Raw genomic sequence first — 17,369 nt, forward strand, 5'->3', positions numbered from 1 at the left:
TAAAATACTGTTGTATTCTGGTGACCAAAATTAAAAACACATTTAAGAAATCTTCTATCACTTTCTCATGATTCCAAGTCCAGCCTGGACAATGTGTTACTATTTTCCTTTAAATTTGGTGCTTACTCTTCTGGTGCCATAATTAGATTTAAAGCAATTATTTGCATATTTTCATTTTACTTGAAAGGCGGAGACAGAAACTTGGCTGTTAAGAGGGAGAATGTTTCCTCATGAAACGTCAATATTAGTGTAAATCTACTTCGGAAGTTTTATTTCTTTGATTTAGTGTGGAATGTATTCTCTTATCACAGGCTGAATAAAAGCCCACTTCAGAAGCTTACATTAGTGAGGAGGAAGGAGAGTAGGAAGACTGCCAGGAGAGCTGAGTTCTTTGGAAACACTGTCCTGTCCAGTCAGAAGCGAAAATGGAGAAGAGTAAGAAGGGCAGTCTGTGGTAGGAGTTACTTTCTTAGCATAAATAAAGTCAGCAATAAATTATCCTAAACAATTATGAAGTTATCTATTAGTCTGGTCTTTTTTTTTGTTTTGTTAGACTTGCTCTTCAGAAAAACAACATTGTAAATTTTATTGTTTGGAGAAAAAGTTTTTATGTGTATGTACTCATAAGATTACAAAGACACAGACTTCAAATGGGAGCTTGGCTGAGCACTCATGTCTCCCACTTTTCTGATGTCTTTTTTTTTTGTTTTGTGTTCTATATCCTTCTCCTTTGATTTTCTGCTTTGATTCCCCATCTTCATATTTGATTGACTCTGTTATTGAAATGATGATATCAGACAAATAATTAGCTTTTAATGTAACTAGACAATCCAAAGAATTAAAACATCAAATGCAAAGCCAAACATTTCATTTAACATGAACTCATGTCTTTGAACAAGATGTATTACGTAAAGTCCTGATTGTTTTTCCCTATTATGTCCAAGTTAGCTCTATTATGTTAGTATCAGCACATGGATTTAATTTGAACAGTTTTCCACTTTGGACCACCTCATACTTTCCCCTGGAAGCCAAAACTTGGAGTGATCTAATAGAGGGGATTGCATAAATGCTATTCACTTAGAGTTACTTAAGAACTTGAATGGATATGCCTACCTGATAGTAAAATGAGAAAAAAGAATAATTAAACATTATTGGACCCCTACCAAATTGTTTTACATATCTTTATATATTATATTAGCATATGGAAACATATAATAAATGTTTACCAATAAATGAAATTTAAATTTTACAGAATATTCTTTTTAAAAAGATTTACTTATTTTTGTTGGAAAGTTAGATATACAGAGAGGAGGAGAGACAAAGAGGAAGATCTTTCATCTGGTGATTCACTCTCCAAGTGGCCTCAACAGTCGGAGATACGCTGATTCAAAGCCAGGAGCCAGGAGCTTCTTCCAGATCTCCCACGTGGATGCAGGGTCCCGAGGCTTTGGGCTGTCCTCCACTGCTTTCCCAGGCTACAGGCAGGGAGCTGGATGGGAAGCAGGACCAGTGAGACACAAACCAGAGCCCATATAGGATCCACGTGCATGCTAGGTGAGGACTTCAGCTACTACGCTATTGCGCTGAGCCCAGAGTGTTCTTTTTAGGTCAAGTCTAACCATTCAAATAATCATATTTTAAGTGACACATTATTTTTTTTGATTGAGAGATTTAATAGCATTTTCATCTTTATTATTACATTTGCTCATCAAGCCAATGTTTATTTGAGATGTATTTCCCCAAGTTTACTGGAACAACAGTCCCTACAGTTAATTCAATTACTTGGCTAATAGTGACATTAGAACTGGAATCCACACATAGAACTGACATTCATATGTGTCTACTAAATTGTGACTTGAACACATATTGTGTGAATTTCTTCTGATTTATTTCATAATGAATATGAGATATAGCTTCTCTAATGTAGATTTAATCTAACAAAAACATTTGAAGTAGCTAAAATACTGCATTCCTGTCATGGACAGTTACTTAACATATTCTAGGAAAAGTTACAACTAAAAAAGCTGATATATCATCTTCCTTTCATAAATAAAACAAAGAAACACAGTTTTAGCTAAAGTTTCCACACGGAAAACTCTTGTAAAGATGGCCATGTGACTTGCTGCTGCTACTGAAACAAAGGAGAGAGGAAACTGGAAAGGAACTTGTCAGAGTTGGGTGTGTTTCTCCACGACCCTTCCTCTTAGCCCAATTTTTTTTTCTTTGGCAATGATATGATGGAAAGACGTGTCAAGATGGAGCAGCTGAAGCAGCTGGAAAGAACAGCTGCCCTGGAAAGCATCCTGGGTTAATGATGGACTATACTTGAGCAAAGAATGTACTTTTGTTGCTTGAAGTCCAAGAAACTTTTGAGTTGTTTGTTACTGCAGCTACTTAGTTTGTCCTGACCAATTCAAAAATGAAACTTCAGTTCAGTTGATATAGCCTGTTTACTCTTCAAAAGGCTGCTACTGCTATTAGGCCACAGAATATTATTATTCCTTTTGATTTTATTTTTATGCTTCTTTTCAGCATGCTATTTTTCTCCTGTAGCATTGTAAAGATCAATAGCATTCTTGAATAGTGACAATAATAACAAAGCTATTGAATCTCAGGTTTGTTGTCTGGAATCATGCAGGGAAAGTTGTTCAAAATAAATCATTTATTTATTCTTAAAGTTTTTATTGGAAAGGTAGATATATAGAGAGGAGGAGGGACAGAGAGGAAGATCTCCCATCTGATGATTCACTCTTCAAGTGGCTGCAATGGCTGAGCTGATCCAAAGTCAAGAGCCAGGAGCTTCTCCTGGGTCTCTCATGCTGGTGCAGGGTCCCAAGGCTTTGGGCCATCCTCGACTTTCTCAGGTCACAGGCAGGGAGCTGGGTGGGAAACAGGACCACTGGGATTAGAACTGGTGCCTATATGGGATTCTGGTGCATACAAGGTGAGGACTTTAGCCGCTAGGCTATTGTACTGGGCCCAAGATAAATTCTTTTTCTTTTTTTTAAAAAGATTTATTTATTTTTATTACAAAGTCAGATATACAGAGAGGAGGAGAGACAGAGAGGAAGGTGCTGCGCCGATCCGAAGCCGGGAACAGGAACCTCTTGCAGGTCTCCCACGCGGGTGCAGGGTCCGAAAGCTTTGGACCGTCCTCGACTGCTTTCCCAGGCCACAAGCAGGGAGCTGGATGGGAGGTGGAGCTGCCGGGATTAGAACCGGTGCCCATATGGGATCCTGGTGCATTCAAGGCGAGGACTTTAGCCACTAGGCCACGCAGCCGGGCCCTTTGTATATTTTCAATATCTCTTTCCACCATCAATAACTCCTTATTTTATAAGTTGATGGAGTCAGGGCGACTCCCCAGAACCCCCATAGGCCTTTACCCTACCCTGGTTCCCGTGCTTGCTAGTATGTACAGCAGACTAGTCCAGTCTGTCCCACATCCCATTTAGCTCTTATACATGTCAATGGGCATTGAAGCCTGGTTCAACCCAGCAGTCCTACTTTTCAGCCCACACACATGGTTAACCAGGGATGAAAGTTCCTGGACCACCATAGGCTTTGCTCATTCCTTCTCATTGCTTTTTCTTTTTTCTCCAACACTGTAAATGTTCAAATAGCTCATCTTTGAGCTCATTGATTCTTTCTTTTGTTTGATCTACTCTCTCATTAATGTCATCTTTTCAGTTTTCCAAATTCTAGATTTTAAATAGAGAAATAGATATTAATATTAACTATAGCCACATTACTGTGAAGTAAAACCCCAGAACTTCTTACTCTCATCTAGCTATAATGCATTAAGTAATATTTTACCAAACCTCCTTTCTTACCCCCTTGGTAACCATCATTTTATTTGTAATTTCCATTTTTAGATTTTACAAGTGAAATTAGATTTCATGTCAGCATCACTAGCACTTACCTTTTTGATGATAGTCAATCTTACTACAGTGAGGTGATCTCTCAGTTTGGTTTTGATTTGCATTCTCCTTTTGATCAGTGGTAATGTGCATTGTGTGTGTGTGTGTGTGTGTGTGTGTGTGCACCTAATGGGCATTTGAATCTCTTCCTTTGAGAAATGTCTATTTAGATGTACTTCATCTTTTCATATTAGTTTTTTTCTGTTGAGTTGTTGGAGTTCTTCATGTATTCTGGAAATTTACCCCTTGTTAACTGTATAGCTTATAAAAAGTGTAGCTTTAACATTAGTGAGTTTCATGACAGTTGTGTGGCTCCTTGAGTGTAAAGGTCACTCTGTGGCTAGTAAGATTGGTCCTAGGCTGGTAGGACTTGGGTGACATAGTCACAGATGCCTGAAAAGTTCTGGAATTGACTGACAAGTCCACCTGAGGCAAGCAGCTACAGACGTCAAAGTGAATCTCACCACTTCCCCATCCCAGAGTCAAGCTCTATCTGCGATGTTGGTTAAGTCTAGAGGCTCAGTCTGTGAGTACTACCCAAGAGGCTGTTGGGTTTTATCATGGGCTCGATCTTGGATCAAACTGAAATGGGCCTCGGAGCTAGAACAGAGGTGCTTAGTCCAACTGAATCTTTTACAGTGAACTTGACAATGGGATTTTGTTCATTCTCCCTCTCCCACATTGGGGGTATCCATCATTGCCACACTCCTGGAAGCTGGGGAAGGGTGGTACAGGTAACTCAGTCTTGCCTCCTTTAATTGTAAGATTGTATAATTGTAACAGGATGAAGTGCTGTGATCTCTCACCTGGCTTCTCTAGCTCTTGTGAATGTGTTAGTATGTTTAAAGCCATTCACATTGGTGTCTCTACAGGTAGACAGTCACCTGAGTCTTAACTAACCACTATCCTAGTTCTGATCCTATTGAATCTTAATTTCACTAGTGCGTTTCTCAGCTCATGTATTTCTGTTTGATTTTGAAAACTTCCTTCAATCCCTGTTTTAAGTTTCTCAGTTATAGAGTTAAGTCATTTCTGTTTCTCGAAGTTCTTTTGGTGTCCTTGAAAGTACTGTTTTGTATTCTCCTTCCAAAGTTTGCAGTTGTCAGCAGCTATAGTATCAGTTGTGGTTTCTCAGTTTGTTTGCTGGATGGGTCAAGATTTCCTGGAGAGTCCTTGGTGTTTGTTGGCAAATACTACAATCTGTGCACTGAAGGATTGAGTATTTATTTTAGACCAAGTAAGTGGACATCACTTCTGTCTCTCATTTCAGAAATTTCAAGTGATTTACTAATTTTCCTGGTGCCTATGGTTACTTATGTTATTGCACTGCTAGATGATAACTTCAGTCCAAGTTTTCTGGAGGTTCATGATTGGTATGTTATTGCTATCTCAACTCTGGAGAACACCTCAAATCCAGACATAAATCTAATCTGCCATTGGTGTATTGTTCAGAATGAACTGGGGACGGTCAAGAAAAAAATGCATGACATCCCTTAAAAACTGTATCTGGAAATGGGATAGATCCTTGTTGTTAGTCACCAATCTATGGTCAGAGATAACGGTAATCTGTCCAGTTGTGGGCTTCCCTATTAAGGGACCGGTCCCAAACTCCTTGGTAATATTTGGAATTCACCTCAATCATCTCGTCATGGATTGGTAATTATCCTCCAGTTTTGTGCTACCTGAGGCTGGGGGAGCAATGGGAATGGCAGTCTCAAGGCTACCAATATTGCCAGACTAGACAACATCTGGAGTCTATACCCAACTGGGATTGTGTCAGTATGGGATTGGAACCGAGATGCGTGCTGCTATGGGTTTTCTGCCACAAACTTGATCTCATTGCCAGAGAATGCCACAGTCACAGGTGATGCTCGATAGGCTGTAGTCTAGTCAATCAGATCCTCAGGTTTCTACCTGGCATTGTGGTGCCTCTGGAGTTATCAACAGATACAAACCTCAGGAAAGGTGCCAAAAAGATATTCTTAGTGTCAAATTTTATTAACTTGACAAGGAGTTTCAAAACACTGCCCCATGTTCATATCTCTGCTGTATTCAAAACACCTGGAATTTTGATTTTTTCTATCTTAGACTGGAAGAGATGTGGTTGAGACAGTGGTTTGGTTTCCAGTGTCCCTGGCTGACACTAAGCTTTGTCATGGCTTAATATCCTAGCTGCAAGGCCCTGCACAGGAGGCACGTTAAAGCGGTGTATGACTGGTGGTGATGCAGGTGGAAATCTGACTCTGTCTCATCAATGCACAGGTTTCATTGGATGCCGGAGGACTAGCACTGGCCTTTAGAGGACTTCAGCATGAGCAGGTGCTAGATCTCGGCACACTGGCTTGTCTCTGAGCTCCAAGGCAAAGTCTGGTACTCAATTTTCTGTTTTTCCCCCAGTGGCTGGAGTCTTGCTTTACTGTCTACCTGAAGTTGGGGAACTGCTGCTAGAAGCAGTCCTTTGGCTGCTCTTGGGCTAAGCAGGCTACACATCAGCAGTTTGCAATGCTAGCCTAGTGGTTGGAGCTATGAGACCTGTCTGACACCTGGTTTCATTGTTTTTATGTGCTTGGTGGTAGGTATTCCCTCTCCCTTCTTGGAATAATAGGACTCAGTTTCCATATTGTACTCTTTGGGTTTTGGGGAAGGGTGATATGACAGCTCTTTCCTTTATGGATAAACTAAAACCAGGCACTGTGACTTCTCACTGGCTTCATTAACTTTTTTTTTTTCCAATTAAATCTTGTGGAGGTGCTTTGGTGCAAAAATAGCTTCTAGATTGGTGGGTCTGTAGGGAAACAATCACTGGAACAGATTACTTAAGGCCATCTTGCTCTGAAAATTTCTAACTGGATGCCAGACTTGCTTCGTATTATGGGGTGCTAGATTTCTTCATATTTCTTTACATAGTGTTGGTTTTTGCCTTGTGTGCAGGAGGTCCGTTTACTTTAAGTCACTTTGATTCTCTGGAGGCTTGTTTTCAGCTTTATTAGGGCAGTTCCAGGGGAGTATTTAGTCTAGGGTTAATTTAGTCTCACTACCAAGGCAGTATCTTTTGAGGACTCTGCCCAATACTCTGGGTATTAGCATAGTATTTCCATTCTGGTTGATGGGAACACAAAACATTCCCAAGCCTGTGTGAGTTCAGGGAATTGTTTGGTCTACTGGTTCTTTGCCTGGCCTGGGGCAGTTTCCTTTCTTGCATGTCACATTGTAATTGTCAAGACTGGAGGGGACCCAATGTGTGCTCTGTGCAGCTTCCTGATGTTTAATATTCTGTCTCACAGAGCCCTGCTTAATTGGCTTCTCTATGCTATGATTTCAGTCTTTTCAATCCAGAAATATTACTCTCTTCTATTTGGGGCAACATCTCTCTTTATTGCAGTCTACACATTCTTTTAGGCAATAAGTAGAACTCACATAATTTGTTTTTATACTCCCATAAATAAGTCTCTTGCAGTCTGTTGTCCAATATCTGGAAATTGCTTTTCTCATATAGTTTGTTTGGTATTATGTTTGCTTAGGGTGTGAGGTAAAGCTGCTTATTGTTAATCCATTTTGGCTGGACATGAACGTTGTCAACATGTGGATTTCTGATTGATTGCTGAAAATATTGTGTTTTTCCACAGCAGCCTTAGAATTTATTGTTCTCAAACATACGAACAAGGGACTGCTGTGGAAATAATTCACACTGTCACCAGGTCTACATCTCCTACATTAGAGTATTTTTCTTGTTTAAAAAAAATTCAATGTCTTATTTGTGTAAATTTTTATTTAGTTCTTTTTTATTTATTTGAAAGGCAGAATGAATGGGGTAGGGGAAAGAGAGAGAGACAGAGCAGAGAGAGAGAGAGAGAGAGAGAGAGAGAGAGAGAGAGAGAGAGATATCCCATCTACTAGTTTTCTTTTTTTTTATTTTCAAATACTCATAACTGATGTGGTCCAGGCCACAGCAAAGAGTATGGAATTGAGAAATGGACTTTCCCTCGGGTGGCAGAGACTTTACTGGTTGAAGCATCAGCAGAAGCCTGGAATTGGGACCAGAACTTACACTTGGACATAGACACTTTGATATGGATGTGGGCATCCCAATTGCTATCTTTTTAAAAAATTTTTTATTTTTGATGATGTTTACATAGTAGTGAAGGATGCATGCCCATGTGGACCACTGATTAGAGTAGGAAGGTTGAGGAATAGTGAGAAGCAGAGAAGACCATTGTTTTCAACTTCCTTTTTCTTCTTCCTGTGTCTGGGGGAAGGGAGGACAGAAGGGGAGAGTCACGCTCAGCACTCTACCCACATCAGCATTTGTGGACGGAGGACAGCCAACTGATATCATCACAGGGTCCCCAATGTGGAACATGTTGTAAGGCTACTGCTTAAGTGATTTTGATAGTTCTGAAGTGCTGTTGATTTCATTGCTCCAAGGTTGAGCAAGTCATTCCAAGGTCCATTGACTGATACAGTCCACCTTAAAGACTCCATTTGCTTGCTGTCAACGCTTGGTCAGGAGATTTGTCTAATTTGTTACACTGTTCATCCTCTGCTATGGTACTAGATGTCCTTTGCAGACCCCAGTGGACTTCCATAACCCTTATGTGTATCTGATAATGCCATCTACTACACCATCTTCAGCAACTGAGGTGACCCAGTTCTGACACATGCACTCCATAGTCAGACCACAGATCCTGCTATTTTTTTAATGGTTGGAGTTCTGAGTCCAGCAGTCCAGTTGGTGGAGTCACTAAAGAAACCTCATTTGAAGTGACTCCAGAACCAACTCCTATATGTGCCAGCCAGAGCGGGGTTGCAGTTTGGTTGCAGTTACTGGGTCAGTTATGTCTCCAGGCCAATCTCTTAACGCAAACTGATCAGTACTGCAGCCCAACCTAACCCTGCTCACCACATACTTGGCTTTCATTTACACTAGGAACTCCAATCTAGTCAGAACAATCCCCAATAACCCTCTACCAGTCCTGCCTCCAGTCTGGGCTCCTGTGTATGCTGATATCTGCAGCAGAATGGTCTGGTCTGTCCTGCATCCCATTTGGCTTTTGTACACAACAATGAGTGCTACAGCCTAGCTCAGCCCAACTGACCATGCTATCCAGCCCACACTTACGCTAACCGGTGCTATCACCTGTGCATCCAGGGCCATCACCAGCCCTGGTTCTTACGGTCACCAGTGGGAGGTTCAGCCCATCAGAGGGGTGTCCAGTTTCCCTACTAGACTCATGCCCTCCCCATATCTCACAGTCTAATGACAGGATTTGCTCCCATTCCTGGCACTTGTCAGCTGATGCAGCAAAAAGTCTGACTAGCCTGCGCTTACTCTGGCTCATGCACGTATCAGTAGATACAATTAGTTAGCCCACCCTGACTTTCCCCCAACCCAGCTCACATGCAGGTAAATGGGTGTTGTAACCCTGCCCAGTTCGCTCACCAGTGGGCCCAGCAACCCAGCAGGAGAGTGCTTGCTGCCTTCCTACCAGCCCTGCCCCTCCCTGGGGCGGTGGTAGGTGTTACGTGTGCTGGTGGGTGCTATGGCCCAGTCTGGTGTGGCCTGTCTCACCTTGGCATTTGCTGATGGATGCTGCAGCCTGGCTCAGCTCTGCCTGTCCCCAGTTTCAGCTCATGCTTGTGGGTACTACACCTAGCCCAGACTGGACTGTCCCCAGTCCCAGCACTAATATGTACTGTCTGGTGTTGTGGTCCAACCTTGTCTGTCCTGCAACCCGTACTGGTTCTCAAATATGCTAGTGTGTGCTATGAACTGGTCCAGCCTGGCTCACTTCCAGACCTGACAAACACAGATGCTGGTGGGTACTGTAACCTGGCCTGGTCTGGGCTGCTTCCAGTCTTAGTTCTTGTGTTCACCTGTAGGGATTTCAGTACCCCAAGCTCTTCTAGCACATCTCTTTCCAGCTGCAGATCTCATGCCCACCAGTGGGTCCTTGGTCCAGACTGATATAATCCACCTCTTGTCCTAGCAAATACAGCAGCCTTGTCTACCTTGCCAACACTCATTCTGGCTCTTACCATTAGGTGCTATAGCCCAGTCCTGCCAGCTCCACCCCAGACCCAACTCTCATGTGGTTCAACTGGTGAGACCTAGCCCAGCCTGTCCTGCATTCACTCTGGTTCTCACTATATCTCAGCTCCTGAATGTGCCAGTGTGCTAAGGTTTGGTCCCATCCTTCCTGGTCCAATCCCTATCCTCTCCTCTCCTCCCCTTTCTTCCTGCTTGAGCCAGCCCACACATTTGCTGACAAGTGGAATAGCCTATCCTGGCCTGAATAACACTTAGGTTTAAATCATGTTTTCACCAGCAGAAGCTACAGCCCATCAGGGGAGTTCCCCAAGTTCTTCCACAAAGTTCACTCCCAGACATAGATCTCCTCTGTGCCACTGAGTGCTACACCCCTACTTCACATTGTCTGCCACTGCTGTCTTAACCTTTGTGTGTGCTGGTGGATTTGGTAGCCCAGCCCGCCCCACACTATTCTTGGGTGCACCTATGAGTGCTGCATCCTAGACCAGCCTACCCTATTCCAATGACAGTATCTATGAGTGGCTTGAGGTTCAATGGTCATACAGAGATGAGCCCATCGTCATTCCCAGCTGTTGAGAAAAGCAGTGGATATTGTAGTTCCATAGGTGTGAGCCCTCATATCCCCCACAGAATATGTCCCCAGACATGGTTCTTCTGCCTGCTGGTTAGTGTCATGACCCAGGCTAACATTGCCCTTCCTCTGTTCCAATACTTACTGGTGGGAACTGTGATCTAGCCCTGCTAAGTGGGCCTCCCAGTCCTAAATTTAGTATGTGCTTGTGAGTGGTGATTGGCAGTGGTTTATATTTACTAGCCCACCTCAAGTCTCCCATATAGGTGAGTTCATTTGTCTGACACAGAAAGTTCTTCTCCTTCCTTGAAACTACTTGACCTCAGATGCCTCATTTACTTGCAAGTATAATGGTCTTGTCTACAGAAGTGCCCCAGAAGTCCTTCCAAACCTGTAACATATTCTCTTAATGGTCCCTTTTTGCACACATCCTATACCATCTTCCCTGAGCAATCCACATGCCCTCACACCTGTGAGCACATGGGTTCCTTAACCTGGTTTTCTAGTGGGGTGGCTGGCCTGCAGTCATGCCCACCCACCCACCCAGGGTACCAGAGCCAGTCCTCAGACACACGTGCTGGCATGGGACCCCACCCCATTGCCCAGCCAGGACTCAAGCATGTTAATGAGTCTCAAACCCTCTCTACCAGCTCACCTTGCCAGCATGGCGACCTGGAAACCCTCTCCCCTCTCCCCTCTCCCCTGCCTGCTGAGATCCAGACATGTGTGGGAATTCCCAGGCTTGCTCCAGTCCATAAGCCCTCAGCATGAACCCTTAGGCCCCTGGAGGCCACCTAGGCACCCAACAGAATGAAGGTGTTTAGGTACCCGTGGAAGGAAGACAGCAAAGTGGTATCTTAACCATTCTACGAAATACCTGATGCTATTCACTGTGAGTGTTTCTTTAAAGAATGTAATAATTTAGTGAACGACATGCAGAAAAAAATTAATTTTTTAATTAAAAAATACTATTTGGTAGTCCTTGACTAATAATTAGTCCTCAGTTAATAAATAATATCTTTCCTCTAAGATATACATTGATGATAAGATTTGTTGATGTATCCTGCTCTCCTATATATGTGACACCCAGATATCACCCTTCTGTATTAGCTTTATCTATTAAAAACATCACATTTGACATCCTGTCAAATGAGAAGTTATTTTCACTTTATGTGTCCATTGACTGAAAATGCAAATTAGCAGTTTCTAGTTGCTGCAATCCCTTTGTATCTATTATTTGTGTAAGTGGTTTGGTCACTTTCTGACTCTTGAGCAAGGAGCTAAAGAGGTTCTATCACAGCCAGCTCTGGGCAAGGTACATGTGGCAGAAGTATTTTGGAAATTTGAATGAAATATTTGAATGAAATATCACTCAAGATTGAAATCTGAGATCCAAAGGACTGTTTGTTCTTACATTGAACCACTTTCAAAACATTTAATGGAATTCAATTTTTCTTTTTCTGATCACAGTTATACGGGAATTTATGTGAAAAAAAATTCTTTTATAATTTGGAAGGTGCTTTAGGTATCAAACAGACTGAAATTTCTCCCATGACAAAAGAACGTTATATAGGTTAAACACACAATCACGCTTTAAATTTGCTTGTTAAGTACGTATTGAGGTACACTGCATTTGAAATATTGTATTGACTCAGGGAAATCAAAACGCCCAGCCTAGTTGGTGCAGTGGCACCTACGGCTAATCCTCTGACTGTGGTGCTGGCCTCCCATATGAGTGCTGGTTCATTTTCTGGTGGCTCCATTTTCAAACCAACTTCATGACTATGGCTTGTGAAGGCATGGAAAATGACTCAAGTCCTTGGACTTCTGCACCCAAGTGGGAGACCTTGAGGAGTTAGACCTGGCTCCTGGCTTGGATTGATTCATGTCTGGTCATTGTAGCCATTTGGGGACTAAACCATTGAATGGAATACCTCTTCTCTCTGTGTTCCCTTCAATGCAATTCTCATTAACTCTGTCTTAGAAATAAAAATAAAATAAATAGTTAAAAAAAAAAACCCAATCAACCAACCAGCCAGCTAACAAATCAGCTTACTTTTAAACAAAAGTGGCTATTTTGAATTTTATTGTGTTTTGAGATATTATTATCAAGCAGTGTGTTTTTTGTCCTTTGATTTATAAAAAGTGGGACAGGGCCTGGCATGATGGTTCAAATGGCTAATCATCCACCTCCAAGCACTGAGATCCCACATGGGCAACGGTTCATTTCCCATCTGCTCCAATTCCAATCCTGTTCCATGCTTGTGGCCTGGGAAGGCGGCAGAGGATGATGCAAAGCCTTGGGACCCTACTTGTGTGTGGGACGCCTGAAAGAAGCTCCTGGCTCCTGGCTTTGGATCAGCTTAGCTCTGGTCATTGAGGCCACTTGGAGAGTAAACCAGTTGATAGAAGATCTTTTTGTCTTTCGTTCTTTCTATAAATTTGCCTTTCCAATAAAATAATAAAATAAATATTTGAAAAGATGAAAAGGTGGAACAAATGGTCATCATCATTTGATTAAAGTTGACTTTCAAGCTTTTGTTTTTATTTATAGCTATTGTATTAATCTTGGCCTTAAAAAAATCTTTCCCTAAAAGAGGCCATTTCCATGCTCATGCCTATTAAAATCTTGAAGTTCCCTCTAGTTTCAAAATCATATCTGGGCCACCCATATTTTTTGTTTATTTAAAAAATCCTAGGGGTCCTTGCCTTTTGTTTGTCATAGTTCTTCTGGGCTGTGTTCAGTTTATTTCTGTACTGGACTCAGTGTTACTATAAACTGACCTTATCTCTGTTTTCCCAGTTTTGACCTACAATCCATCTCTGCAACATTCCATCTGTTTCATTTTTCCAGTTTGAGTCCTAGTTCATTTAAACTCTCTTGGCTCTTGAACCTTTTGCATCACTTCCTAGTTAATGATTTGCTCAGTTCTGGCACATATGCTTCTCTGGATGGCTGTCCTGGCAGCTGTGGCTCATTCTCCCATTTCATGCACCACAAATTGTTTTATACTTTTCCCTTCTTTCTTCTTCAGATTTGTGTGTTTATTTTAAATGTAGAGTGATATGGAGACACACACACACACAAACACATATATGTGGGAAAAAGAGAGAGAGAGAGAGAAACATCTGCTAGTTCAGTTCTCAAATGACCACCACAGTAGAGGCTGGGAGCCAGGTGGAAGCCAGCATCTAGGAACTCCATCTGGGTCTCACACATGTGGTGGAGATTTAAGCACTTCATTCATTATCTGAGGTGTCCCAGGTTCATTATCAAGGAGCTGGATCAGAAGGAGAGTACCCACGATGTGACCTATATTAATGTTAATGGTGGGAACTTAACCCAATACGGCACAAGACCTTCCTCTATCACCATCTTTGGTGTAACTCATGTGGCACTATGCGTGCAAAATACTTCAAGTGAAAATGACTTTGCTGTAATCTTAGATTTTATAGTAACAACATGTTTCTTGAGAAAAACTAAAAAAGTCATAATTTCTTTTTTAAAAAAGGTTATTTTTTGAAAGAGGGAAAAGTAATAAGAAGTAGAAGAAAGGGAACAGGAGGAGGAGGAGAGAGATTTTTTAAAAATCTGGTAGTTCACTTCCATATGGATTAGAGCAGCCAGAGCTGGCCAGTCTTGCACATAGGTGGCAGGATCCAAATCTTTGGGCCATCAACCACAGCCTTCCCAGAAGAGCAGGGGTAGAGGTCTGCCTTAGCCCCGTGATACCTGTGCTCTGCTGTCTGCCACAGAATCTCTGAAAGAAACTGATGCAAACATGCTACAATGCAAATAATGAGTCAAGACCTTGTAAGTCCTGACCAGGCTAAGTAATAGAGATTTGTCAGCCTTTCAGGAGCCACTCTATACATCAAATGTTAATTACAATTTCCTTTCCTTTCCTAAAGTCACCACTGACATTTAGAGTTGCCATTTCCTGGATGGTTCTATTTTTCAGGATGATTGCTTAATCAAGTAAAAAAAAATTTTTAAAAGTGACTTTACTTTGAAACTCTTCTACAACTTTATCTTTGATTTTTATTTTTCCTTTACAATAGGTATTTTAGATAACTTGGGCTGTTGTACTTCACATTTGGTATTTCCCAGCTCTGGAGTTTACTGACTGCTCACTCATGGTACAGTTCAGTATATTCCAATGTTCCCTGTATATTTTTTCTTTCTTTTTAAGATTTTTAAATTTTTATTGGAAAGGCAGATTTAGAGAGAAGAAGAGACAGAAAGATGCTTCATCTGCTGATTCACTCCCTAATTAACCACAATGAAGCCATTCACTCATAAGCCACCATGAAGCCAAGAGCCAGGAGCCTTCTGCAGGTATCCCACGTGGGTGTAGGATCCCATGAATTTGGGTCACACTCCACTGTTTTTCCAAGCCATAAGCAGGGAGTTGGTTAAGAATTAGAGCAAGCTGGGACATGAACTTGCCCCATATGGGATTCTGGTGCTTTAAACGGAGGATTAGCCAATTGAGCCATTTCTCTGGGACCTGTTCTGTACATTTCTCGCAAACTGACAGCTGGATTCAGTGAACTGATGACACCCAATTTTTGAAAGGCTATTGATGGTAATGAGTACAGCTCATTTCACTCCCAGTTCAAAATTTTAATTTATTATTTCACATGGGGAAGCCTAGTTCTATAATTTCATTATCATCTTACAATTGGAAAGTAAAGAAATGCTTCCTCTTTTCAACTGTTTGGCTACTCAGTGTTTCATGTTTTGAGAAAGGTAGGAAATTACTCCTTTTCTTTCAACCATTATTCAAAAAAGTAAATTGGTTGGCCATCATTTTATAAATCTAAAGTTGTTATGATGTACTCATGGATTTAATTGTATCTAGTAGACTTTAATTCATGATTTTAATTGAGATTCTGATTGTCCCAAATCTTCAACTAGTGGTATCCTCCTTAAGTTGGCTTTTGAGCATTGTTGATAATTTTCTTGATGTCCAATGGGTCCAGATAGTCCTGGTTCTCCTTTTATTTTTTTTGTCCCAGACTTGGAATTAACAAGTTCTGCAAGAAATTCTGGATTTGTTTAGTTGCAGTTGATTGTGTTCATGGAAGTTTTATGTGTTTCTAGGATTGTTCAGTGAACAATTAGGACATACATACACAACATGGGTGTGTGTGTACAGATACATATTTTTATTAAAATAAAATATCCCCCAGGGCTATTTCAAACTTAATGTTTTCTGTATACAAGCATTTTGCTTGGGGGTAAAAGGCTGGTTAATAATATGCTATGCTAGTTGATTCAGGAACTGCTCGATTAAATGATAGGTCTCTAGGGCTTTCAGATTCTTAATATATCACTACATACCTACCTCTAATATGTACTTAATGCTATTAATTGGGTGTCCTTTCTGCATATGTGAAACTTCTAAATATTCAGACAGAAAATGTAGACTACAAAAATATCTACAATAAGCAATGATTTGCTTTTGTGTTTCAAAGTTAATCTTTTATATTTATTTATTTATTTTTAAAGATTTATTTTATATTTATTGGAAAGTCTAATATACAGAGAGGAGAAGAGACAGAGAGGAAGGTCTTCTATTCGATGATTCACTCCCCAAGCAGCTGCAATGGCCAGAGGTGTGCCAGGAGCCAGGAGCCTCTTCTAGGTCTCTCACACAGGTGCAGGATCCCAAGGCTTTTGGTCATCCTCGACTGCTTTCCCAGGCCACAAGCAGGGAGTTGGATGGGAAGAAGGGCAGCCAGGATTAGAACTGGGCACATATAGGATCCCAGTGCATGCAATTGAGGACTTTAGCCTCTAGGCTACCATGTTGGGCCCAAAATTAATCTTTTAATAAAAATACTAAATATGATATAGTACCCAATAAAGAATATTTATGTAAGAACTGGTTCATCACTTTATTCTTAGTACCTAGTGCAGTGTAATTTGCAGGTACATAGTAGACTACTAACTGACATTTGTGAAATGATAAGCATTGTGGCTGGTTATATATGATGCTATGGGACAGTGTTTTTGACTAGAGTTGGCATCTTCAAGAATTTCCCAAGTTGACAAACACAAAGGGTAAGAGAAGAGGCACACATTACATGTTTTTCTGGTCTTTAGAAAACATGGAGTTGTTCCTTTGGCCAGATACACGTGCATTTACAGGAAGGGTGACATTGTGTACATCAAGGGGCTCGGTACTATTCAAAAGGGAATGCTCCACAAATGCTAACATAGCAAAACTGGAAGAGTCCACAGTGTTATTCAGCATGCTGTTGGCCCTGTTGTAAACAAACAAATTATGGGCACAATTTTTGCCAAGAGAATAAATGTGCATATGGAATATATTAGACACTCTCCGAGTTGAGACAGCTTCCTGAAATAGGTGAAGGCAAACGGCCAAAAAAAGAAAGAAAGAAAGAAAGAAACAAGACAAAGAGAAATGTACCCGAGTTCCACTAAAGCCCAGCCTGCTGGACCCAGAGAAGTTTCCTTTATCAGAAGCAGTGGGAAGGGGCCTGAGTTGCTGGAGCCCATCCCCTATGAATTCATGGTATAATGAGCTTAAAAGAAAAATAAAAGACCTCTGAACTGTTCAACAAAACAAAACAAAAGAGAAACAACATAAAATTGTGGGACAATAAGGAATTCCTCTCCTCTGCTTAAAAGCAAGCTTCCTTTAGCTGCCTATTACATTAATTGAAAAACAGTCCTTTGCTGACCAATCGCATAGCAGCCTGTTATCACATAGTTGTTTTTGGTACACTTTCACTGAGCTATCTTTTAATAGAGACCCAGACAGAAGCATCCAGAAGCAGTTACAGTCACAATAGTAGG

The 17,369-nt window shown here is 41.2% G+C and overlaps 1 pseudogene; it reads left to right on the top strand.

Moving 5' to 3' along the window:
• Nucleotides 1-425: 425 nt before the first annotated feature.
• LOC105941640 (large ribosomal subunit protein eL21-like) lies at nucleotides 426-17,091 on the top strand (annotated as a pseudogene).
• Nucleotides 17,092-17,369: the final 278 nt, after the last annotated feature.

Source organism: Ochotona princeps, chromosome 2, assembly GCF_030435755.1.
Source record: "Ochotona princeps isolate mOchPri1 chromosome 2, mOchPri1.hap1, whole genome shotgun sequence".
In the NCBI taxonomy this organism is placed as follows: domain Eukaryota; kingdom Metazoa; phylum Chordata; class Mammalia; order Lagomorpha; family Ochotonidae; genus Ochotona; species Ochotona princeps.